The sequence below is a fragment of the Nelumbo nucifera genome, chromosome 6 (genome assembly GCF_055504915.1).
Source record: "Nelumbo nucifera cultivar China Antique chromosome 6, China Antique-T2T, whole genome shotgun sequence".
In the NCBI taxonomy this organism is placed as follows: Eukaryota; Viridiplantae; Streptophyta; class Magnoliopsida; order Proteales; family Nelumbonaceae; genus Nelumbo; species Nelumbo nucifera.
The window spans coordinates 29,535,736-29,561,400 of NC_142654.1; the positions used below are offsets into that span (position 1 = coordinate 29,535,736).

At 41.6% G+C, this 25,665-nt stretch overlaps 1 protein-coding gene and 1 long non-coding RNA gene across 5 annotated transcripts in view; both read right to left on the reverse strand.

Moving 5' to 3' along the window:
• Positions 1-13,551: 13,551 nt before the first annotated feature.
• LOC104598482 (uncharacterized) lies at positions 13,552-17,615 on the reverse strand. Of its 2 annotated transcripts, none has more exons than XR_016077255.1 (4): positions 17,031-17,615; positions 14,710-16,711; positions 14,235-14,632; positions 13,552-14,146 (listed from the first exon to the last, which is right to left on the reverse strand). It is a non-coding gene; the product is annotated as an uncharacterized LOC104598482 (long non-coding RNA). The 2 variants fall into 2 exon arrangements; XR_016077256.1 differs by having other exon boundaries at positions 13,564-14,146; positions 16,173-16,711; positions 17,031-17,588.
• A 3,766-nt stretch (positions 17,616-21,381) lies between these two features.
• The window catches only part of LOC104598481 (pentatricopeptide repeat-containing protein At2g13420, mitochondrial-like), a 31,627-nt gene continuing 27,343 nt past the window's right edge, over positions 21,382-25,665 (reverse strand). For all 3 annotated transcript variants that reach the window (XM_010260557.3, XM_010260558.3, XM_088890212.1), the window contains one exon: positions 21,382-21,828. The gene's annotated coding sequence lies outside the window, so the exon portion shown is untranslated. The remainder of the gene's footprint in view (positions 21,829-25,665) is intronic.

Genomic DNA, 25,665 nt, shown 5'->3' on the forward strand with positions numbered 1-25,665 from the left:
CTTCCTCTGGTCCATAACTCTTTAGAAATTACTTAAGGAGCATGAATCAAGCAAATGTACACACAAGTTTTTGAAAATCACTTTTGTCTCTCTCAGTCCGATCTGCTATTATCTCACAGAAGGTTTCTTTAGAGACTCTTCAACTTTGTTGGTTATAGATTCTCGCCCAAGGCTTTGTTGTATCTTAGGACCGAATTTGCTTATAACCCAACAACAAACACAATAAAATTAAGTGGTGGAAAATAACGTTCTAAAGGTAGTGTCTTTAGGCACGTCTCACAGCTTATCCTCCAAGTCTCGGTGACCCAAATTTCTAACAATGCTAGATGCAAGGATGATCGACATCATGCTAGCAATGGTTTTTACGGTGGATGGGCCCTTACAATGAGCACAAAAACCTCAAAGGTGAAGCATATTGATGTGCTGAATTACACCAATGGTACTCATTTTTACTCGGAATGGTTACTCTTGCTTTTTGAAACTTGTAATTTTCTTGACAACTATGTCTGTTGAGTTGGGCAGTGTACCTTTGTAAACAGAATCAAAACCTCTTATTGGGCTATTGGGGATTATCGTCGTGGTTATTCGCAGATGTAGGTGGTTTTGGTTGCAAGGGTCATTGCCAGCTGTTGAGTTGGGCAATGTACATTTTTAAACACAATCAAAACCTCCATTCCCTAATTCTAGAGGATTTGTTTCTAGACGAACCTGAACCTACAGAAGGGGAATGTGATGGACAATCATATGAACAAAAGTAGAAGGGTTTTTTTTTGGAATTTTTGAAAAAAGTAACAGTCATGCAATGTCACATATGACGGACCGCAAAGGAGGTTTTAGACAATTGCCAAAAAGCTTAAGGGCATTTTAAGATAATATTTAATCAATAAAAGATAGAATTAGTCAATTAACTAAACCACAAGGATAATTTAACAATTTTGCCCTATATTATATTTATAAAAATATATATAATATATTTATTTTTAGCCGATTTCGAGCTAAACTCAAAATTAATAGTATTTTAGTCAAATTGAACCAAAACATATAGAAGCTTAGCTCAACTTAACTTGATTGCACCCCTAAATGATAAAAATCAGAACATAAAGCAGACAACCTTGGCATCTAGTGGTTAGTAACAGATTCTTTCTCCGCTATGTATCGTGGTCCTCACCAAATGACAATGAGAACCACAGTAACCTGGGCATCCACGGCAACCTGTGCCGTGGTCCTCACCTAATAAACAATCCTTCCTCTGTGCAGCAAAATCCCCATCTTCATGGCTCGAAATCATCAAAATGATTCAAAATAATAATGGAGGATTGTGAGAATCGAGATGCCATCACATCTCTCAATGCCATTGTAGTCATTCAAACTTAATAAATAATCATCCTTGTTCTAATTGTATCGTCAATACTATGGTTTTTAAAACCTATCCGGAGATCGAACCGATCAAGGTCTGATTATCGAGTTGAGTGGTCCAATTATTCGAACTGAACAATTGGGCCCATTCTGACAAAAAAAAATAAAAAAATTGATCAAAACCACTCGAACGATTAATCTTCTGGATCAGCGGTTTATTGATCAAAGTCAACGATTTATAAAAAAAAATCCGTTTTGAAACTGATTCCCGGTTTTTCCGGTACGACCGTCTAGTCCAATTTTAAAAATCATGGTCAAGACCATCATAAGCTAGTTAGAAAAATAACCATACCCGTAGACCTCACTCTGTATGATTGGAGATGAATGCTCATCAAAGAAACGACACTTAATCAACGAAACTGCTGAACCCTCGGTGCATAGATATACTCCACGAAAAAAGATAGAGAATCCAGCTTTTGCATGAAACCTAAGATGGCTTTCACTGGTCGTCATTTTCTTTCCATCATTTTTTATCGAATTAACAAAAACGACCACCGAAGTGACAAATTGGCTGGGTTTTATTTTGAAATGGACCCAGACCATTACTGTTCTTCAATTTTTTTTATCAGTTAAGTTTTATTTTGAAAATTAAAAGAATAATAAAGAGTAAATTTGACTTTGTTTTTCATTAATAATTAACAACAATGTTAATTGTTAGAAAAATTAAAAATACTTCAAAATAACATATAAACAGTAAGATAAAATTGGCTAGCTTTTTAAATCAGTACTTTAAGAAATTTGCAAAAAAAACTTATATTGACTTTGGAAGTGAGAAAAAAAAAATCTTCAAAACATGATAACAATATAGAATTATTGAAAAACAGATAAACCTTTTTCATGTAAAAGGAATGTATTCCTCAAGATGTCGTTTCTCGCTAGCTAGCTGTCATACTTAGAGGAGATGATTTTCCTTTCATACATTAGTAATCTCATTGATTGTCTAGCAAGAATGGTTGTAATATTTCGAAATAGGATATATATATATATATATTTTTACAAATAGATAAAAAATGAGGGAGCCTATAGAAAAGACAAAAAAATTGAAAGTAGGGAAACTGTCACTATGGTTAATCGTGGCAAATTGGCAATTGCCATTAAAAATAGGAGGTAGGGAAACTGGGTGTATAATATGTAAAATTGAGAGAAAATTAGTGGATCGATTATACATGGCATTATTAGGGGTAATTGCTATTGTTATTCCATCGTGCAGAAAGGCATGCATGAAATACAAACATGTATTACAAAATAATTTGTGAGAAATTAAACTAAAATATAAAAAAATGTGAAAGAAATTAAACAAAAAGATGCCAATGAAATTAAATAAAAAATATTAAGGCCTCGTTCGTTTTTTGGTAAGTTACTTAATTATCCGAGTAAATGCAATGACCTAGATAAATTTTTCTTGGGAAATATTTACCCGGGTAAGTGCATTTACTCATGTTCTTTTATTTCCTATGTAAATAAGGTAATAACCATTTTAGCCATAAAAATCCATTATTAAAAGGGGCATTTTTGTCCCACTCAAATGTTAACAACTTTCCCCCTAGGTGAGAAAGTTATTTACCCACCTAGGAGATGGGTATCAATTACCCGGGTAAGTGATACTTAGGAAAGTAAACTTTCCCTAATCTCCACATAAATCTGAAAAAATGAACATAGGATTCTTGGTCAATGAGAACCTAAATCCCATTGATCAACTTTCCCTCATCTCAAAATCTAAAAATAGAACACCCCCTAAAAACAAAATGATAGTATCCCAAAATGTATAAATAAATAAATTGCACATATGCCTCTCCTTCTTGGCTAGCTTTGCTTTATACTTTATGAGCAAAAACATTACAATCTCTTTATATGTGATAGGTTAACTTGTAAAAAGTATTATGATATTATACAGTACTAGTCTCTAGCTTTTATGCGCTCGGTAAGGATTAATTGTGATAAATAGAATATTATATTGTTTGATTGGAAGAAAATGACGATAAGAAATGGCATACACGTACATTTACTATACTTAATAATGTGGATGCAGAGATGTAAAACGAGTTGGCCGGCCTACGGGCTATCACGACACAACATGACTCGGATCATGCCATGCCTGCCTGGCACGGCCCCTGGTGTCGGGTTGGGCCAAGGGTTTATAGTCTGTGGGCCATGAAAATGGCCCATGTGGACTTGTGCCAACATGGCCAGCAACCCAACCCAGTTGAAGCTAGTCGTTATATAATGGTTAGAAATGGCTATATAGGGGTAAAATGGCAAAAATACCCCCTAAAATTATAAACAACTATTTGGGGGGTATTTGTATATTTTATCAAATAGGGTGTAGAAAATGACTAAAATGTCCACAATAGTTATAAACAACTAGTTTATAGGGCCATTTTAAATAAAGTGATAAATAAACTTTATAAATAACCAAAATACCCCTCTCAACAATGATAAATGGTTAGTTTATGAGGGTATTTTGGTTAATTCAATTATTTCTAACGCCCTATAAATACCCTAACCCTTACCCATTTTCATCACAACAACAATCAAATATAATCTCTCATTCTCATACTACTCTGCTCTTATACTTTCAATATATATATATATATATATTTTAAATTGTCTCATGTTGAAATTGACAATTTGGAAGACTTAAAAACTTTGCATTCAACTTGAAATATTGAGTCGACAGACCAGGCTTTGAGGGTTGAACTATAATTATCAGGTTAATTAGATTGTTTTATAAACTTTATATTTTAATATTTATTAAAATGGCCAATTCCTCTCAAACCCAATTTGATGTTTGAAAATATTTTACCATCAAGAATGTAGCGAGAAAGGGCATGAAAAGCTGTTTGAAATAAATGTAAAAGTGAATTTTAATCAAAATACTGTTGGCACTAGTCATTTAAAAAGGCATATATCAAAGTGTTAGATGTCCAATATAGGAAATTTTGATATTTTACCTTAATAGAAAGCATAAAAAAATAATTATCCTATACTTGCCACTATGACACGTAATCTACTAACCCTTTTGGTGTTCACAGTAGCATCAAAATCTTGTTTTAGTGCAAAAAATAGGGTGCTAGATGATAGATGAAGCATTAGAGATGTGCATTTATTTAAAAGGTTGGTTGGATGTAGAAGATAAAATGCAAGATAAAGGAGGACATGGCATGCCATCGAATGTATCACTTGAAGAAGAGGAAAGTGGGATTTGAAGAAAATCTTTTAGATTATTGTAAAATTTGAGATTTTCAATTTTATTTGTACCTTGTAAGTTTTTTGTACAGTTTTTCTATTTCATTATAAAATTTTATTTTCTATTCTATTATAGCAATTTTCAATTTTATTGTAATTTAATTTTTCATTTTCATTTAATCATTTTATATTTTTATTGTATGAATTGATTATTCATATTAAATAACATTTTAAGATGTTTTTTTTTTCAAATTGTTGTTGCAATCATTGAATTTGTCAAATCCTTCAATTTTTCATTATTGTTGGAGTTTTGATTTTTTGTAGTGAAAACAAAAAAAAAAGGAAAATGAAATAATATAGGCTGGCCCGGTCTTGTACTGGGCCTCACATCCAGACCACCATTTTCTATTTATTTTCTTTTCCTCCTAAAGAGTAAAGATGCGTGTCACTCGACTAACAAGTATATATATATTTATATTGTCTTAAACTATCCAAGGTTTTTCAACAATTGTCTACAAGTAACATCACGTGATTAATATATTTTTCAAAAATTTCAAAAATATTTTGTGGTAAATAACCTTTCGCTAAAACTTGGACAAAGACCTCTTCTGTTCAAAAGCTCCGGAGCTGCTCTCCAAGCATGGGAATCGAGCTGTACTGCTGCTGTATTTGAGATTGTACGAACGGTTGATAAATTTGAGAAACCGTCGAAAGGGTATTTGGAGAACTGGAAATCGTTAAAGATGGTCTGAGTCTGACGTTCTCGGGAAAGTTGAGTTGTGCTGTGTTTCCTCTAAATCTCAAAGCAGCTTCATCGTAAGCCCTAACCAAACTCTAATAAGCTTTGTGTAAGTCCCTTATAAAGCCCATTTCTCCCACGGAAAATGGGGTCTGAGTGCATAATAAATCTCTTGCCGTTGGCATTTTCTTCTCTAACTTGGGATTCCTACAATAGAAGCCAAAGAAACGGGGTTTACGTTGGCAACTTCTTCTCTATCTCTGATGGCAGATCTCTCCTATCTTCCGCAGTATGTTTAGGGAGACCCGGAGACGGATTTCATAAGGTTGCATTTGTTTGAGGTGTGAATTTAAATTTTACATCATGGAAAATGTGAACCGGTTTATTGATGAATGGAAATTGAGACCGGTTGATTTTGAAAATTTACATCGATTATGTTTGGTTTTCTATAGTGTAAACTTTCAAACTGGGTCTTGACAGAAGTTGGGTCTCGATGGAAAAAGGTGAACGGCCATAGATACCCTGCGCCTGCGCTGCGGAGGCTCACGCTTGCGGCAATCGGTACGGGACCTCATACGAACTACGTGAGAGTGGATCGCACACGAAACACAGTATTGCATCTTTCTCTCCCTGGTCCAGCGCTCCATACTCGTCGACTTTCTTCAATCCCTGAATGCCCCTCGACTTCGTGCTGCTCTCTCCGTCTCATCATAGTGGGGAACTACTTCCTCTTCTCCGCCTTGAGATCAATCCCTTCTTCCTCTGCCAATCTGTGCGTAGAACTTGGCTATGAACTCCTCTGCCCTGAGATCAATCCCTTCTTCATCTTCTCCGCATGGCACCAATTCGGAGTTTTGCTCATCATCCCCACTTCCCTCACAATCATAATCTCTCTCTTCTTCTTCTCCCTGTTCTCATAGAAAACTCCTCTCACCACCTTGGTTATATGCGCCATCTTTTTGATCGTGGTCGTTGCAGTAGTCATCCCTGAAATCGAAATCGACGGGCGGATTGATGCATGGGATATGAAACCTGCGTGATGCCGGACGGTGCGGCGTTTTGAAGTGGAAGAGCGATGTCTCGTCGAAGGAGAGATCCTGCTCACCGTAACGAATGGAGTCGCGAGCGGTGGTGTTGCGGAGGCTCTTGATGTAATTGGGCAAGATGCGGAGGTCCATTATAAGCCCTCATTTGAGTAATCCGCCTTTTCTGGCCCATGACAAGGCCAGACGCAATAGATTCCATGCTCGGCAACCCAAACTCGTTTTTTTCTTCGCCATTTTCAACGGGGTTTTGGTAGTGTCAGAAAAGTAGTAGCTATTGCAGGCATAGGTAACCGTTTGACAGATGGGTCTTATCGATGAAGCGAACGAGGGAGAGAACGGGTCTTATCAATGTAACCGTTGGACAAAGACATGTAGCCGGAGACACGAGTACCCGTTGGATAGAAAAAGGTAAAGTTCACATCGATAAACTCCGATTGATGAGGTATATTAATACCTCTACCAAATGCCTGCAAAATCAAACGGGATGTAAAGTTTACCCTGGTTCGATTTTACACCTCTACCAAACGCAGCCTAAGGGATTATATTCTCGCCAACATGGTGAGTTGGGGAATAGTTTTCAACTCATTTAAAGATTTAGATGGCGTGTATTTGAATTACGTGAGGAAGGAGTAGGCAATTCGGATTTCCTGCTAACCTTTTCCTCCTCTTCTCTCTACTAACCCACTCAAATCAGGCCACTTGTCCTTGTCTATCCAACCTCCCAACAAATGTCCAACAAAGTTAACCCTCCGTTAACTTTATTTTTTTATGGATTAAACTTTTGGGAAAATAGATCCCTACAGATCGGCTAGTAGTCCATTGGTGAGTTGAGTTTTTTTTTTTTGTTTTTTTTTGATAAGTCCATTGGTGAGTTGATTAGTTACTAGTTTGATGAAAGAAAGCAGAGCAGAAAGACTCGATCGGTCTAGCACAGTCTGAGTCCACTAGCTTTGATGGCGTTTTAGAAGTTTTTGACAATCTCTTATCAAGGGGTGACGAGAGAAGTAGCATCGGATGGCTGATCTTATTGTTTCTCCTATCGTCTCCCTTACCATAGAAAAACTTGGTGAGTTGCTCGTTCAAGAAGTATTTTTCTTGTCTGACGTGAGAGATGAAGTCAAAGGGTTGCAATCTAAACTGGAATGGATGCGATGCTTCTTAAAAGATGCAGAAGCAAGGCAGCAAAAAGATGAAAGAATCTGCAACCGGGTTCGGGAAATCAGGGATGTTGCTTATGAGGTGGAGGATGTTATTGATACCTACGTGCATGGGAGAAGAAGACGACGGAGCTTCACCCAGAATTGCTTTGGCATGGTCAACAAGGGGAAAGATCTATACAAGTTAAGAAAGCAGATCAAAAAAATCCAAAAGAAGATTGGTGAAATTTCTCATAATCGTGAAACTTATGGCATCAAAGATATCGACAGATGATGTTACTGGCTTGGAAAAAGACACAGAGAAATTAGTGTCGTTGTACGATTATTGAAGATGAAGAAAATACTTGAGGGGAAAGCTGTCTTCACTGCAAGTGCATTCAACAGTATTAGCAATCATCACACGTTTCTGCAAAAATATTTTTTTTCCTTCTTATTTCTTGTGTTCGTTTTACTTTTCTTAGTTTTTATTTATATAAATAAAATATTACAAGATACGACAGGAAATAAGATAAGTGTCGGAAATAAAGTTAATGGAGGATTAACTTTGTTGGACATATAGGAACAGGTGGCCTAATTTGAGTGGATTAGTAGAGAGGAGACGAGGAAAAGGTTAGCAGGAAATCCAAACTCAGAGTTGGGACCTCATTGCGTATGGGCTGTGGGGCCTCTGCTCCCTTCTAATGACGATCCATTGATCAAGAGGGGTGGATCCAACTTCCTTACAGCGACATGATGACTTAGTTGGATAGATGCAAGGATCATACCGTGGCTTAGGTATGCTTTGGGAGTCAAATTGTGTCGAGTAATGAGCAGATGGAGGCACTAGCCGCTGTGTTAGAAGTGGTTGTCAGTTCGTGTGGTGCGTAAGGAGGCCACCGATGAGGCGACGACAGCTCGACGTCCATGGGGGCAGCTTCTAGTGTGGAGGAGGTGAGATATGGTGCTACTGGTGAAATCGAGTAGGGGACAATGATGATAATGAAAGTGGTGGAGGATGAGGAGAAGGTGGTGTTGGTGGAGGTCAGCGCTTTCTAATCCTCATCTACAGAGTGGATGGAGAAAGAAAGGGAGGGAGAAGATGAGAGACGAAAGATGGATTGGTCCTTGTTGCAGCCAGGCAGGGGTAGAGCCACCAAAACCATGGCTGACATCTCTCTCGAACGACTGTAACATGAGAAAATGGATGCTGTCGATACATCCACGAGCTGTTGCTGTGTGGGTAATGCCGGTACTTGCAAGAACCCTTCATTGGACTGATTCCCTTTCTGGTGATTTCTAACAACTCTCTCTCTCTCTACATCTATCAAGATGTTCTTCACCATCGCACGCTGGTAGGAACTCGCAGCGGTATAAAACTGATATTTCATCATTTTCGTCATGACAGTTTTCAGAAAACTTGGGGATAGGGGATGTTTGGAACAGTGACTGTTTTTCAAAAAAAAAAAAAAACGGTGTCACGTCGGATCCACATAGGCGTTTTAACAAACACCCATGTATCTTATTGTTTGGTTCAGCCGATTATTAAAAAATCAGGAATGCCTCGAAAATCAGGACCCCTCGCAATGGTTGATTGATGTGTATCCTATGTGGTGCTTACCTGTCATACATGAAAAATTGTGATGAAAATCACCTTACCAAACAGTATAGTGTTGCTCACTGCCTACGTGGCAGAAGCGTTTTTTTTTTTTGTGAAAAACGAGTCTTGGAAGCATGGACTCCCAAAAAACGTCCACACTTCCAAACACCATATAAGATAATATGTAAACATTATGAATAGAATTACTCAATTTCTTAAACTTTAGGAGTACTTTAAGAAATTTACCCTACATATTATATAAGAGATAACATTGGCGCCCAAGAGCATGCCCCATGGATGCCCCACAAGCACATCTCAACATGCATTGGGAATATCTTCCGAGAGATGATCTCAATACATGGTTAGGATGTGTTGCAGCCTTGTGGGGTGTACCTAGTGGGGTGCACTTGGCGCCGCTGTTAACTCATTATATAATGCTTGTGTTGTTTCGTTTTATAGTGGTAGTTTAAACTTCAAACAGTACAAATAAAGTAAATTAAGACATGAAGGATAATAAAGTAAAATTCAAAACAAAATTAAACAAGAATTTGCATTTTTTACATTTGCACTTCCATTTTATTTGTACTAGTGCAAATAAAATTGCACTGCAACCAAATACAGCCTTAACAAAACAAAGAAAGCATCATAGTGATGCATGATTATACCTGTTCATGGGTCGGGCCAGCCCAGGCTATGCCTCTTTATCAACAGAAAATATGAAGGCCTTAGCCCGTGCCTGGCCCGACCACCAGGCCTAGATCTTGAGTCCAAGCCCAGCCCGACCATCGAGCCTAGATCTTGAGCCCGGACCCGAAATTCATCTGTACACAAAATGTCTTATTTTCAATATACTTTTATAAACTAATATTATATTCTGATGAAGGAAGATTTGGCCCGACCTCGTAACCACTCAACACGTGGCAAAGGCAACAGCAGGGCACAACAGCACGCCCAAGGCGCGAGCTCCGATAGGAGGAACCAGCGGTCCGAACTCCCCGTAAGGAGCCCGAGCTCTCCCTTAGACCCCGAACCTTACGAACACAAAGGGCAACAACCCGAACTGGCCTACCCCATGGCAGTTTGGGCCACACCTCTATCCGAACTCAATACTTCACCCCGCACACCACTCCAGCACTTCGCCTCCAGCATGCCGAACTGAACAACCGCACCGTACCTAACACCGAAGGAGTCCGTATCCAGGGGCGGCGCACCTGACTGACTTGGGATTTGACGCTTGACAGCCGCACTTCACCGGCCACCTGCCACCGCCATCTCCAGTTACAGAGACGGCTCCGACAAAGAGAGCAGTGGCGGTTCTGCCCCAGCAGAGGGGATGACACCCAAACTGGCAGAAGCGCAGAGGTAATCATACCCGACCTGACAGAAGCTTAGGAGTGAGTGCGCGAAGTGGTTATAAAAGGCTCTCTACCCCCCAAGAACAAGGTATGTGAACTTTGCGCCATCTGGTTTCATCTTGCCTTTGAGGAAATACTAACTTGAGCTTCGGAGCATACTCACCGGGTTTTTCCCCGGAGATTACTCTCTATCCCCTTCGTTTCAGGCACCTTCTGCTCCAGCCCGAGGCAAGATCTTTGACAGCTAGGACCCGCCGGATTGCGCACCATCAATTGGCGTCATCTGTGGGAACGCTTCTAAAAGCCTCTCTCTAAAACTCTCATAACCACTTTTTTTTCCAAAAAACCCCAACACTCATGGCTTCTTCCAGCAATGCCGGACGTGGCACGGAGATAAACACCACCGGGGAACAACTTCAAGTCCCCGTGGTGTGCATCGGATTGTTCACCATCCCCCTTCTACTGGATGGGATCCCCAGCCTGAATGCGCCATGAACAGTGGCGCCCGTAAAGCTTCCTGCCATGAACGTCCCCTTCCCTCTCCCTGTTGAAACAACCTTTACTGAACTAACTGTTGTCCCCCTGGCGACCAGCCAGAACCAGTTGGACGACCTGATGCAATGCATGCGGGCAATGCAAGCCCAAATGCAACAATTCCAGCAGCATCAGCTCCAGCAGCACCAAGTACTGCACCACATCTCTCAGTATCACTATCAGCAGCAATTCCCCCAACTGCCTTTGAACGAACCACTGCTTCCACCTCAGCACCTTGCTTCAAAGCCGGTTAAGCCCTCCCCTCAGGGTGGACGCCATCACCGAGGAGAAGCCTCCCAACTTCAGAACCCCCACAAGAGCCAGGCCTCATCCCCGGGCCGAGGGGAAAGAAAAATCACCCCCACCTCGCAGCTCGCCGGCGGGTTGGGAACCTCGACTGCCAAGTCAGTATCTCGACACTCTAAGTTTGAGCTCCCGCTGACAGGGAATCGATTCAGCGTCCTAGCGGCAGGCTACCAACAGTCCGGGCCCAACGAGCTCGACAACACAAAGGCTAGCAGTGCCAATACCAGGCCCACTCAGCAACGAAGACGCCAGCGAAGTCGCCGAACTGCCACCCGTGTCCTGCCCGAGCTCAGAGGTAAAGAAGAGACAAGCTCGGACGAGGAAAAAACTGCCCCTATTCTCTCAGTTCCTTCCCCCCTCTCATCAGAACTCCTTGCAGTCCCCATGCCCAGAGACTTCAAACTCCCCCCTTTAGATAAGTATGATGGGTCCTTCGACCCCAACGACCACGTCGATGCCTTCCAGTCCCAAATGCACCTAGCCAGGGCTAGTGAACCGTGCATGTGCGTGGCCTTCACCACCACCTTCAGGGGGGTGGCTCGCACTTGGTACAGGAACCTGGCCCCCGGGTCAATAAGAAGATGGACCTAGTTCGTGCAGGTCTTCACCGCACACTTCGTTACCAGCAAGCGGTGCCCCAGAACCGAGGAAAGCATCTTCGGAGTAGTCCAGAGGGAAGGAGAGTCCATCCGAGGCTACATAAAGCGGTTCAATGACGCGTGCTTGCAGATAGCGCGATTGGACCCCGCGGTGCAACTCGCGGTGGCCAAGAGAGGAGTAACACACAAGGAGTTCAAATGACACATGGTAGCTAACCAGCCCGCGACTATAGCCGAATTCCTCAAGCTCGCGGATAAGTTCATGAGAACAAAGGAAGAGATCAACCAAAGGACCGAAAGCGGGATCGAGAAAAGGAAGAGGGAAGGTGAGCCCTCCAACCTAGTTGACAGAAGAAAAAACTCGGCCCGGGAGACGAAGCCGAGCCAGCCATTCCGAGCTCCCTTAGCAGCTCGGACGGACTACACACCATTAAACACGAGGCAGATTGAGATCTTGATGACGATCAAAGATGCCCCATACGTAAAATGGCCATCTCGCCTAAAGGGGAACCCAAACGAGAGAAATAAAAACCTGTACTATAGTTTCCATAAAGATCACGGCCATCAGCCCGCCGCTGACCTCAAGTACCTGACCAGTCTATGGTCCTTTGCGCGATGGGGCATCGACCTCCTGGGGCCATTCCCACCAACAACAGGTGGGAGGAAGTTCCTAGTGGTGGCGGTAGATTACTTCACAAAGTGAATAGAAGCTGAACCTCTGGCAATAGTTACAACCCGAAATGTACATAACTTCTTTTGGAAGAACATAGTATGTCGCTTCGGGTTACCTCAGGTACTAATCTCCGACAATGGCAAGCAGTTCGAGGATATCAAGTTCTAGGAATGGTGCCAAGATATGGGAATTCGATAGAACTTCACATCTGTTGCACACCCGCAAGCAAATGGTCAGATAGAAGTAATGAACAGAGCTATCCTCCGCGGACTGAAAGCGCGACTAGACTGAGCTAAAGGGTTGTGGGCGGACGAGCTACCAAGTGTTCTATGGGCCCACCGAACCACGGAAAAAACCGCCACAGGAGAAACCCCCTTTAACCTCACCTACGACACTGAAGCGGTAATCCCGACAGAGATCGAAATACCTACACTACGAATTAAAGCATATGACAATCTAACAAACGAAGACGAATTACGTATCAACCTCGACCTACTAGACGAGGTAAGAAACCTCGCGTACATCCGGACCGCAGCCTACCAGCAAAGAGTAGCTCGGTACTACAATGCCAGAGTAAAGAAGCAGAACTTCCGCGTCGGCGACCTAGTTCTCCGTAAGATCATGGAACCCGAGCCCGGCGTGGGCAAACTTGGACCGAATTGGGAAGGGCCCTACCGAGTAAAGAAAGCGCTCGGGGGGGCATACAAGCTCGAAACTTTGGAGTGCAAACAAGTACCCCGAGCGTGGAACATCGTTAATTTGAGACGATACTATCTATAGATCACTAAGCAAAGTGGACTAAGTCGCTACCAGAGCCTTAAGGCTAGAATGCCGAGTTAACAAGGACCTCGGCATAGGCAAGCGAAGGCAAAACAGGTCGCACGAGTACAGTAACCCGGGCATATGATCAGTTCGGCAAATACGGTCAGTTCGGGAGAGAGAGCAACCAACACTTAACCAAAAGAAAGTCATTCCATTGCAAAATAAGGGAGTGTACATTTCAATATATATATATATATAATATCGAGCTCACAGGCCCGGAGGTACTTCTTCACCATCAGAAGGCACTTCAACGATACCCGAAGGCCCTGCCTCATCCTCAGAGTCCAGTTCACCGTCTGCAGCATTGGCCGTCTCTTGAGTTATACGCGAAGTGGTTATAGCGCTAATATCGAGTTCGGGGTACGTATTCCGAATCATCCACCGGCTTAGTTTAAAGCCCCTTCTGTACGAGCCCATGATCAGGTCGTCAAAGCGCGACGAGGCGATATATTCATCAACGGCCTTCTTCTTGGCATCCTCGATGCCTTGAGAAAAGATCTGTGTCCTCTCCTTAATGTCCTTTTGAAGGTATTCAACCTGATGCTGCAAATCCAACCTCAGGTCCGCCATATGCTTCACCACAACTCCATGGCCTCGGTATTTCTCTGAGACCTCGCCAGCCTGGCCTGAGCAGCTCGAGAAGCCGCCTCGGCAGCACGGGAAGCCTCTTTGGCAGCTCCTGCCTGCCTCGAGCTGCTTTCCACTTGGGCCGCTAAGGCATGGATAGAAGAATTCACCTACCAAAAGGAAAAATAACAAATGATCAAAAGAACGATAGCGAGAATGATAAAAGCAAAGAGCCTGAAAAGAAAATCGCTAACTTACCACCATGGCATGAGTGGCAGCACGACAAGCTACCTGTTTCAAAGGGAGCTCGGTCCATGCTGCGACCTCCTCAGGATAAATGGTCTCCCTACTCTTCTGAAGAGCGTAGTTCAGTGACAACACGCTCCTGAACTCGCCTTGGTACCCCGATCCTGAAGGCCCAGCTCACGTATAAGCGGGAGCCCCCGTGTAAGTAGCCTCGGCATAAGGGGCCCCTGCCGCTTCTTGTACTGGAGGGGCCATCTAGGGCTCCTTGGGCGGATCCACTGACGGGTAGTCTGGTACCTCGGGCTCCGCATCTCGGGGCAGCTCGGCACGAGTTCACTTGGCGACTCGCTTCCTCCTCTTCATGGCGTGAAACAGGTTCCCACCACGAGTCTTCTCTGAGTCCATCACACCTGCAAAAAGAGCTCGGCATCAGGAAAACGAAAGAACAAAGCAAAACAAAAGGTAAGCCTCTGAGTAAGGAACCTACCCGAACTCAGATCGGCCTCGATGAGCTTGGTCTCCGTCAGATAATGGTGGCATTTTAGCCCAAGCCGTGCCCATTCCCAGAGACACTTCGCTGTCTCCTTATCAAGCGTAACACCGGCATCAGGGGCAGCCATCCCCCACCCGGTTTGGAACGGCCACCCCAATGCACTTCGCACCCCGATGTTGTCCCGTTTCCACGCCGGAACCTTGTTGGGAAGATTGTGTAAAAGCTTAAAACCCGGGCGAGGAGACAGGTAATACGCCCGCCTACACCCGGGAAGGGGACCCGCTTGCTTCTTAAGCATTAGGATGGAAGAGAAGATCTCCAGGTCTAAAGGCAAGATCTGTTCACAAAATAGGGAGATTGTCCCCACCAAGTTACGAATAGAATTCGGGTGAAGCTGGCCGACAGTAACACCGAAGTGATTCATAACCTCGACATTGAGGGGTGGAAAGGCAGGCGCAACCCAGCAGCGAGCTGCTCCCGGAATATCACGATCTCATCAGGACCGTGTTTCCAAGGGAAACTGCCCGAGGTTATGAAGTAGGTGTACTCCCTAGGCAAGTTGAACTGGGTAATAAGGGAGTGAAGCCCCTTAGGCGTCATGGTCGAGGGCCCAAACTTGTCTAACATCCGACCTCGACGAGAGGAGGACGCCAAACTACCCAAGGCGACTCGGCCTATGGGTTCGAACTCTTCCTCGAGCTCTACCTCAGGTTCGCTAGGACTGTTGGGGGATGCAACTTGGTTCGTAGAACCTACATCTGACCCCCTTGAAGAACTGTTTGAGCTATCCGAGCTAGACATCGGGAGGAGAAGGATTCCAGGAAAGTACTCACCCGGAAAACGCAAACGGACTATGGGAACTTGAACGCGAGCTAAAGGCTTGAACGCGAGTTAAAGGCTTGGACGCGAGCTGAAACTTGGACACGAGCTCAAGAAGCAAAACGCAGGAGAATGACCAAGCGACTGGGGTCCCCCACTATTTATACCCACAGTAACCAAAAATCAACGGTTCCAATCAAAGCAAATCCAACGGCCCACAGTCACGCTGACCGCACGTCTCCTGAGACCGAGACGTCACTGGCCGCACGTCTTTTCAAACTGAAAGAGCGCCAGCACATGTTGCCTCGCATATTATATATTTATTATATATAACATAAATGGTTTTTATTATATATAATAATATTGGGCCAAATTTGAACCAGGGCCAAACTTATTTAGGCCGAGCCCAACCCTAAAAATGACTGGGGCTGATATTTAAAGCCCAAGCCCAAACCTGTGGGCCTGAAGTTTTATTCAAGTCCGAAAAATAACAGGCCGGGCCTTCGGGCTATCCGGTCCATTTAACAGGTCGATCTATGCATGGTGAAAGAGTGGATACTGGATAGGGACTACTTTTCCACAAGCTTCGAGGGCTCAGCTAACGTAAATGATAAATTAGAAAAGCTCGCCTAATTCACCTTTTTTACGAAGAAAGTAAAACGAAAGGAAGAGTCTCTTTCGTCGGTCGTCTCAATGTACTGTGTACGTCTACTGCGTCGAGACGTCGAGTTGGGAACTTGGAATTTCCTGAATTTTTTCTCTCCACTTCTTTTTTACTGCATTTCGGTCTGTCTCATAGCAGACAAGTGAGACCTGTCACAGACGGAATGGAAGTGCAGAATATCTGAACGGAAAACGAAAACTCGAATTCTAAAACAATAGAGCAGAAGGCCAAAATAATACCATTCACCCTTTTGGTTGATTCCTGAGAAGTTTCAGATACATTGTCAAGAATTATAACACTGTAAAAAAGATAAATCCTACTAATTTATTTTTTGAGGTCACAGACTCTCAGAGGAGGCGGCCCGGTGACTCGTCGAACCTCCGTTTTGAACAGAAGAAAACAGAACTTGTCGATCGAAAAGTATAGGAACCCTCCTCGCGAGTGAGTCACAAACGATCCAAAACTCTTCCCCACCGCGCAGTGCCAAGCTGGGCCGTACGACGCATCGAATTCCTGCAAAATCGATCAGTGGTACGCTAAGCTAATTAAAGGAAGGCTCCACTTGAGCTTTAAGTTCATTTATTCTCTTTCATCATCTGAGATCTTAAATCCCGGAAGTTGACATCTAAGCATGGTTCTCCGGCGATCCCGTGAAACTGTATTAGTTTGATCATAACATCTCCGATGATGGTCAAACAACAAATGGAATTGTACAGTCAACTAAAGAGGAATAAAGACATAATTTTCTTGTCCTAGAATTTAAAATCCTAAATTGGACCACCAGATTGGTTGTTGATCTTTCTTCCTTATTTTTTATAGTTTTAAGGCGTACCTTCTTCAGAGCGAGAGCCATGGGAGTAGGGTTGGGTCGTGGGCTGTTTGAGGCGGCATCCATAAGAGCCCTGGCCAGTCGGAACGCTCGCTCTTGCATGGCCGCCGGCATATCGGCCGATCTCAACCTTACATTCAGCTCCATAGCAATTGCTGCCATCTTCGCCCCCATATCCACAGGCGGCAGTCTCTCTACAGCAGGTACTATCTTACGCCGTGATGGATGGACCACACCCTCCTTATTCCTCTGTTTCGCAGTTCCAATTCCATTCCTCGCTGCTACGTCCTCCATGAACGAGAGAGAAAGTTGGTAGCAGAAATATTTGAAGTTTATTTGACTGTCACGACAGAGTCGGCTCTTTGCATATAAAGTTATAAACCACTGATTACAAAATTATGGACCGCAAAACACGGCGATAAACATAATTAGTATATGACACCTGTATCACAATTTTGCCTTAAGCCACCGTGATGATTTGAGCATACTTATAGCACATGTGTGCTTACTGCTTACTGCTTACTGTATTCACCAAGTGAGCCAGCCTACTGGACTTTGCGTGAAGGGGAGCGGCCCGAGAGGATTTTTTGCCACCTGTCGCCCTCTACACTAGAGAGTCTTCTAAAATCAATACGCACAGATACATCTTGCTTAGATGTTGTAGACAGGTGGAAACTTGAGAGAATTAGACAAATAGTCAAAGGGTCAAAGGGGGAGGGAGTAGAGAGAAGTCGACACACGGAGTTTTATGGTCCCCGTTATAGCTACTTGAATCTTTTCCTCTCCGTCCGGTAGTCCCTACTCCCTAGTCCGATATCCTAGTCCTAAATCCTAATACGCCAATATTAACCTTATCAGTTTATTGCGGTTTTTCCACACTACGTTTACGGAAGTCGGGACGATCAATTTTTGGCCGGTTTCCGGGAACATCAGAACAATTCTCGGATGATAACAGAAGGGAATTCGCATTGACTCACCACGGGACGCGTCGCACACACCCCACAGTGCTTCCCAACGCTGCATTATGAACATCTTGTAACATCTTCTCATCACAAATACAGATGATGTTCCCAATCTACATTGCAATCTGCTGTGAGATGCGTGTTGGGTGCGCTCAGTGGGGAGACAATCGAAACTCACAATGATGGACCACATAACTCTGTGTCGAGTACGGGGTGGCACTGCTTTTCTGTTGGAATACCATGTCTTTACCAAAATACTAAATAGTCTCCATCCAGATCCAGGGATGGATTTCACGTTAGACCATCCATACGGGTAGGTCCCACGACGCTGAGGGCTCACATTCTGATACTGCTCAGTCACAAAGCGCACCTCACGCCGATCTCACAGTGACATCTCCCTCTATATTAGGAACAGTGTTTTTGAATTGTCATTGACGCAAACGGTTAGAGCGTTCAGCCCAAGAATCGTCCAAACAGCCAGTTCTGGCCAAAAATCATTGATTTGGTCAGCGATTCGTTGATCTGGATAGTCAAACTGTTGACCATGGTTTTTAAAAATCGGACCAGACCAGGCGGTTGGACTAGAAAAATTGGGAACCAATCAAGTGACCGATTTTGGTTTTTCCCAAAATCAGATTTTCTTCAAAAACCGTTGATTTTGGTCAGCAATCCGCTGACCCAGGCGGTTAACCGTTCGAACGGTTTTGATCATTTTTTTTTGTTAGAACGGGCTGACTATTCGGTTCGAACGGTCGGACTGTTTAACCCGATAACTGGACCCCTGACTGGTTCGGTCTCTAGGTCGGTTTTAAAAACCATGTTGTTGACCCAATCAACAATTTGGCTGTTTTTTTTTTTTAATTTTTTCAGTTAGAATGGACCATTTATTCAAACCAGATGGTCAAATCATCAACCTAAAAACCGGTGGTCAAAACAATTCCAATTTCAAGTAGGTTTTTAAAACTTGATTAGGAACATCTCCCGTTAATAATTACATATAAATATGAAAGATATTCCCAATGAATAATTGGAACATATTGTGAGGAGCAGATTTGAACATATCATCCAACCAATTGGAATCTTCTCATAACAGAACATTCCTCACATCGACCTTACAACCACACCCCATTGTGGCACTATGTATTGAGAATATCTCCCATAAATAATAGGGGTAATTCTTGATCAGTACCCTGTACTTCGGCTCAAGTGACAATTTGGTTCCCAAACTTTAAAATGCGATAATTCAGTACCCGAACTTTCAAAATGTGACAATCCAGTATCCGAACTTTCAAAATGTGACAATCTAGTACCTACCATTAACCATTCCACTAATCAGCCATTTAGTGAAAGTTGAAAAGTAAAAAATGCCCTAAGAATGCTATCTAATTCTCTTTATTAATCATCCAAATATTAACAATAAAATGAACAGTCCCAAATTCTAGATTCTTCTAAAGAGTCATAAACTTTTTTGAATAGAAGAGTCTAAGATTTGAGACTGTTCAGTTTTTTATCAACGTTTGAATAGTTAATAAAAAGAATTAAAGTTTGAAGACCAAATTACTGTTTGAGTCAACGTGCATGGTACTGATTGGAAAATTTCCCTAAATAATAATATATAAATAAAAAAAATGTTTCCGATGTGCCACAAAATATAGGTTCGCAACGCCTTCAATATCGACAATCAATGTGACTTGATTGAACTCTCATAAATCTTAATAATCTGAATCGGTAATCTTTTTCCGACTATCAAGCGCGGCCTTCACGGCTTTAATTAGCGAGAAATGTTGATGGAACATGGAAGAGATTCTTTTTCCGATTATCAAGCGCGGCCTTCACGGGTTTAATTAGCGAGAAATGTTGATGGAACATGGAAGAGCTTAATAGGAAAATCACTGGATTTGAGGTGACAATCTGATGTGCCCACTGTGTCATCGACTCCACGCCCACTAGATTCTGCAAGTCTTGGGCCGTGCCACCTGCGGCCCGGCATGGCATGGTCCAGCAAGACGGTTCACGGGCTGTGCCAGGCCTGGCACGACCATGTGGACGGTGCTGGGCCTGGAGTTTTAGGTCACAGGCTGGCATGATATGGCAAGATCGAGCGGGCCGTGCCGCCCGTAGTCCAATCCAATACGGCCCGTGACACTGTCCATATATATTTATGTATATTACATATATTTATATAATATTATATAAATTATAATTATATAATAATATAATATATTAATAAAATAAATATTTTTTAATTTTATTATACTAATTTATTTAATTATTGTATATATAAGCAATTGTATACAAAAAATTCATATAAAATTAAAATTTTAAGTTTTTTATCAATTTTTTTAAATAAATAGCTTTGGCCCGATGCACGGCCCGACCTGAACCAAGGCTTGGCCCACGGGCCAGCCCAGCCCATAGCACAGCATGGCACGGATCAGATTCACCTACTTCCGCATCCATCTGCGTCCATCTGATTGTGTTTAAAATAACTAAAATAATTAATTATTTTAACTTAAACATGTACGATAATGCATATAAACATAAATGCTAAAAATTATAAATTATAAACTTCAAATATTTATATATAATACCTATCTATCTATATATGAACTTTTTATCAGATTCGGATTTTAATTGTATTAAATATGTTAAATATACTCCAGTCCGATTATTAATCAGATGTAAATTCTAACATTCAAATCCGGATAATTGAATTCAAAATTGAATCAGGTATGACTTTTAGAGTCCATTGACAGCCTTAATGGGTCGGGTCAAGACACCTTTGACAAGGGCTATAGCCAGGCGTAGCTTGGGTTTTGGGCTTAAAACAGAACCCCAAAATGGACCTTATTTTTTATTCTGCAAAATTGACTAGCTGTACCCCTATTGTTTGCAAAATGATTTAGTACTTTCATGTCTTCTAACAATAGAACATTGCTGTAAAGTGGATAGAAAGATTGAAATGTCTATTTTACCCCTTATTATTCTTCACATTTTCAAAATATGCCTCTATTAAACAAAACAAAGTAATTCTAAAAATAGAAAGATATATATTATCCAAGATATAACAAGGGACCTCCCATTCTTGACAAAACCAGTGAACTTAAGGGATTGAGGTACGCATTGATACCAAAGGCTTTTGGTACTGTTCTTCCCGTTTACCTGTTTGATTTGGACTACAATCCGCTTGTGACTCCAAATAAAACCAGCTCACTGTGTATCGGTAGACCATTAATTGATATGTATTAAATTCCAAATCTTATAGTAGAGATCCAAAGAGCTCCAACATCCAAGTTCAGGTGAAATAAGAGCCAATATACGGACCTATGCACATCAACCCAACAATAGTAGGCTTAACCCAGAACTCTGGATCAAGGAATTTATGTCCAGTGTTTGACTAATCCAAAATACCATTTATTATATTACGTTTTTGGAGAATAACAATCTAATTTCTCAAAAAAGCAATCACAGTAGTCAAAGCTCAAAACGTGGCAGGGAAGGTGCAAATGTGCAATACGTTTTTCTTCCTGAGTTACCGTGGTTTACAGGGGGAGATCAAACATAGTAATTCAACAATGTTGGTTTTGAACAGAACACCCGGAATGAGTTGAGAAACTTTTGGGCGATGGATACAAGGAGAAACCCCTCTCTGGAGACTGGAATTGCTCCGTTCCTCCTTCAAAGGCGATTGAGGCATCCAAAGGCTTTCTTGAGAGAATAAATCTTCTTTATTCTGAGCTTGTTGCGGCTGAGAAAGGAGATGATTGCTGCAACTTCCAGCGTCATAATTGAGGTTAATCCCATACAACTTTTCATCCTTCTTACTTTTTAAAATATTTCTGCAAAATTAAATAGAAGCTGATTTAGGGTGCCGTTCCTTCCGATCAAGGAACATATGGTGGAGACATAAAAATGATTTTATAAAAACAGGGTAGGATGATTGAGGTGTCAATGCTGAGAGGGAACTTGGTCCAAGTGACCTTATTGACACATAAAAGAAATTTTGAAATGAAACTTTAATGAGCAAGTAAAAATGAAATTTTGATGCACATATTACAAAAAAGCCAAGTTTGGTGAAGCCTTTGTTATTCTGATGCATACTATTGCAGAAAAAGCCAAGTTTAATGAAGCGTTTCTTATATCTCTTAGTACTCCCCTGGGTCGATCTAGAGAAACTCACAAACATGAAACCATTTACAAAAACCGATTTGAGCTTGAACCCAAATTATCCACTTGAAAACAAGATGTTTAAATCCACACCAACATGGTTCCCATGACATTTACTTCATGTCCAGCGACATGATACATTAGGAATCGAAACCCTCACCAATACCACCATGGCTATTGGGTCATTGTTGAGGCAAACAGTTGTAATCGTTTACTCATTGATGGCTTGGTTTTCAGGATTATTATCTTCAGTGAGTTGATGAAGTTAAGAGAGCTTTTTTTTTTTTATAATTGAATAATAAATTCATTAATCAAAAGATAGATCTATTGCAAGTATCCCAGAGAGAGGCAGATGCAGCATCACTCTTAATACAAAAATAATAGAAAATACATGTAAACTACATGTAACCAACTAGAAATGAGATTATACCCAATTACAAAATTACAAAGCTGCCCAAAACAAAGAATCCCAATTAAACCCTTGTTTTGCAAGAGAATCGGCCATCTCATTTGCTGATCTTCTTACCCATTGGACTTTCACTGTCATATTCCTTGTTAACCAAACCACTTTCTTAAGAAGATCTCTTAAACCCCAAAACAGTCAAATCTGGATCCAGAAACCATCCCAATAGCAGCTAGTAGCTCTGCTTTGGTAGAGTCTCCAAAACCCACTGGGCCTGAGGACAAAGCTAAAACAGTGCTGTCCTTATCTCTCAAAACCCCTCCTATGCCAGAGGGGCCAGGGTTGCCTTGGCTGCTCCCATCAAAGTTCAGCTTAACAAAACTCTCATGAGGGACCCAAACTGCACCATAACTCGAGGATGAACTACTAGCCACTGTTAACCAGTTTCTCCAGAAATCATAAAAAAAAAAAGATTGGGACAGGTTTGTTGTTCTCAGTTAGTGTACTGCCTAGTGTTTTAAAAGCGCAAGGTGAGGCGCTCTGCGCAGGCCATTTTGAAGCAAAGCGCAAAAATACAAAAAAAAAGGATAAAAAATAAAAAGTCAGAAAATAAAAAAAAAGCCAAAAATTCAAAAATATTAAACATAATATTATATATAAACTTACATTTTAAAATTAATGTTTTAAAGAACCTATTATCTAAAATTAAGATACATAAACATAACATGTAAAATCCACAATCTCTTTTTTTTCCTCAATTGCATTACTTCATGTAGCCAATGTGATGTAAAACATATTACATTCTTGGTTCTACGAGCCGCCTTTGTGCCACGCCCCTCGAGAACCCTTGATCTAGGACCAGCTCAGTTCTAGTCCTTAGAGAATGTTGAATGGTCTTCTTGATCAGAGTTTTATGGCTGTCAATGGCTGTAATGGCTTCTTGAAGGAATAAGAGAGAAAATAGGGAAAGAAAGAAGAGAGAAAATACCTGGAATCACTCATAGGGTGCCTAGAATCACTTTAGGGCATGGGAATCACTCACCATAGCTAGCATAAGCTGAAGAAAACTCAATATATTTCATTGCCTTTGTATAAAACGTCCATAAATATTTATAGACTCTAAACTCATAATAATCCTAGGAGTCAAACTGTTAGACTCATAATAGTCTTAGGAATCAAACTGTTAGACTTGATAATCCTAGTAGGACTCAAACTAATCTGTCATATCCTATTTCAATTCAAAGAAGACTCAATAACTCTAAGACTACTTATGTGTTGAAGATTAATTAGTTTTATGATGTTTTTCTGAGTAGATGTTTTAGGTTAGTTGTTAGATAGGAGGTGGGGACCACAGTAGTTATGTGAGTCCAAATTTTATTATGTTTTTTGAGTGTTATATATGCTGTTTTATGTTTTGCCGCCCTATAAGGGCATAGTTGTCTTTGTACTGTTCTATTATTTTAGTATAAATAATAAGTGAAGGGGGCGGCCAGATTATTGCTCTCTTTTCTTTCAACTTCTCTTCTTCTCCTTCTCTCTTCCTTCTCTCTTCAAGAAACTACTTTCTTTCATATATATATATTTTTTAATTCAGCAGATTTCTACTTGGTACCAGAGCATCGGCTAGGGTTTCTTGAAGCATTCTCATGTAGCCCTAGATCAGCCGACTGCATGAAGAAGTAAAGGGCTGATCGATCTACTATAGATTGCCCAGTTCTTGGAGTTTTTGGTGGGATCTAGACATCAGGAATGTGATCTACTGTTTGACATCAAAATCAGGAAGAACTGGAGTACGGGGAAGAGTCCAAGAAAAGTTGGACTCTTTGTTTTTCATCTGATCCTGGGCGCCCAGGTATTGTTAGTTTTCTTTCGATTTTTTGAAAAGGGCAGTTTGGTTTCTGAAATTTTCTAGGCCTCCCTGAGTGATCGATTCACTTTTCTCTCTATTGGGAGGCGTGGGGAGGAGAGAGATTTCCCTCCAACTAGGGTTTTCTTCTTCCGGAAGGGTTGGTTTCTATGTGTGTGGTATTAAATTATTTTTTGAAGGTCTCCAATCTATTTTTTTCTTACTGTTGAACTGTTTGAAATAAATGGGGAGTTGAAATACCGAGATGAAATCTACCGGTACTGTGGGATTGGGTGTTGGAGGTAGTAGTGATATTTTTGGGTTTGGGATCATTACTACAGTAAAACTTGATGGTACAAATTATTTGGAGTGGGCACAATCAACTAAGATGGCTATTGGTGCCCGTGGAAAATTAGGGTATCTCATTGGGGAGGAGAAGAAACCTGATACAGACTCTTCCCGATGGGTGCAAGAGAATTACATGGTAATGTCTTGGCTATGTAATTCTATGTTACCTCATATTGCAAAAAAATCCCTATGGGCTAATACTGCCAAGGAGATTTGGGATGGAGTGACTAAAACTTACTCTCAGAAGCAAAAATGAAGCCAGAGCCTATCAATTAAGAAATCAGGTTATAAGTATGAAACAGGGAGAAAAAACTCTTGTTGTGTATTTCTCCATGCTGAAAACCCTATGGCAGGAAATAGATCACTTAGAAACTGTGGTATGGGAAAGTGTAAATGATGCAGCAACTTATCACAAACTGGTAGAGAGGAATAGGGTTTTTGAGTTCTTGGCAGGGCTGAACCCTGAATTTGACATTGCTAGGCAGCATATTCTTTCTAGGGAGGGTGTGACACTCTCTCAGGCCTATGCTTTTGTCTCTGGAGAGGAGAGTAGGAGAAATGTAATGCTGAGACAGCCTGGGATTAACTAGTCGGCTATGGTTGGTACAATAAAACCTAATCCGAATGGAGATAGGGGGAGTAGTGAGACTAAAAGGGAAGATAAGAAGGACTTGGTGTGTGATTATTGCAAGAAGCCTAAGCATACCAGGGACACTTGTTGGAAGCGTCATCCAAATCTTATGCCTGCTCGGATAAGAAACAAGAAGGGAAATGCAAATGTAGCCACTACATGAGACTCTTCAGCCCCTCTCTCCCAAACTGATTGGGAATCCATTGCAGTAGCAGCAGTGAGAACAAAATTGGAAAGGTTTGGATAGCTTATGAGTAAGAAAGATTCACCCAGCTCTAGCC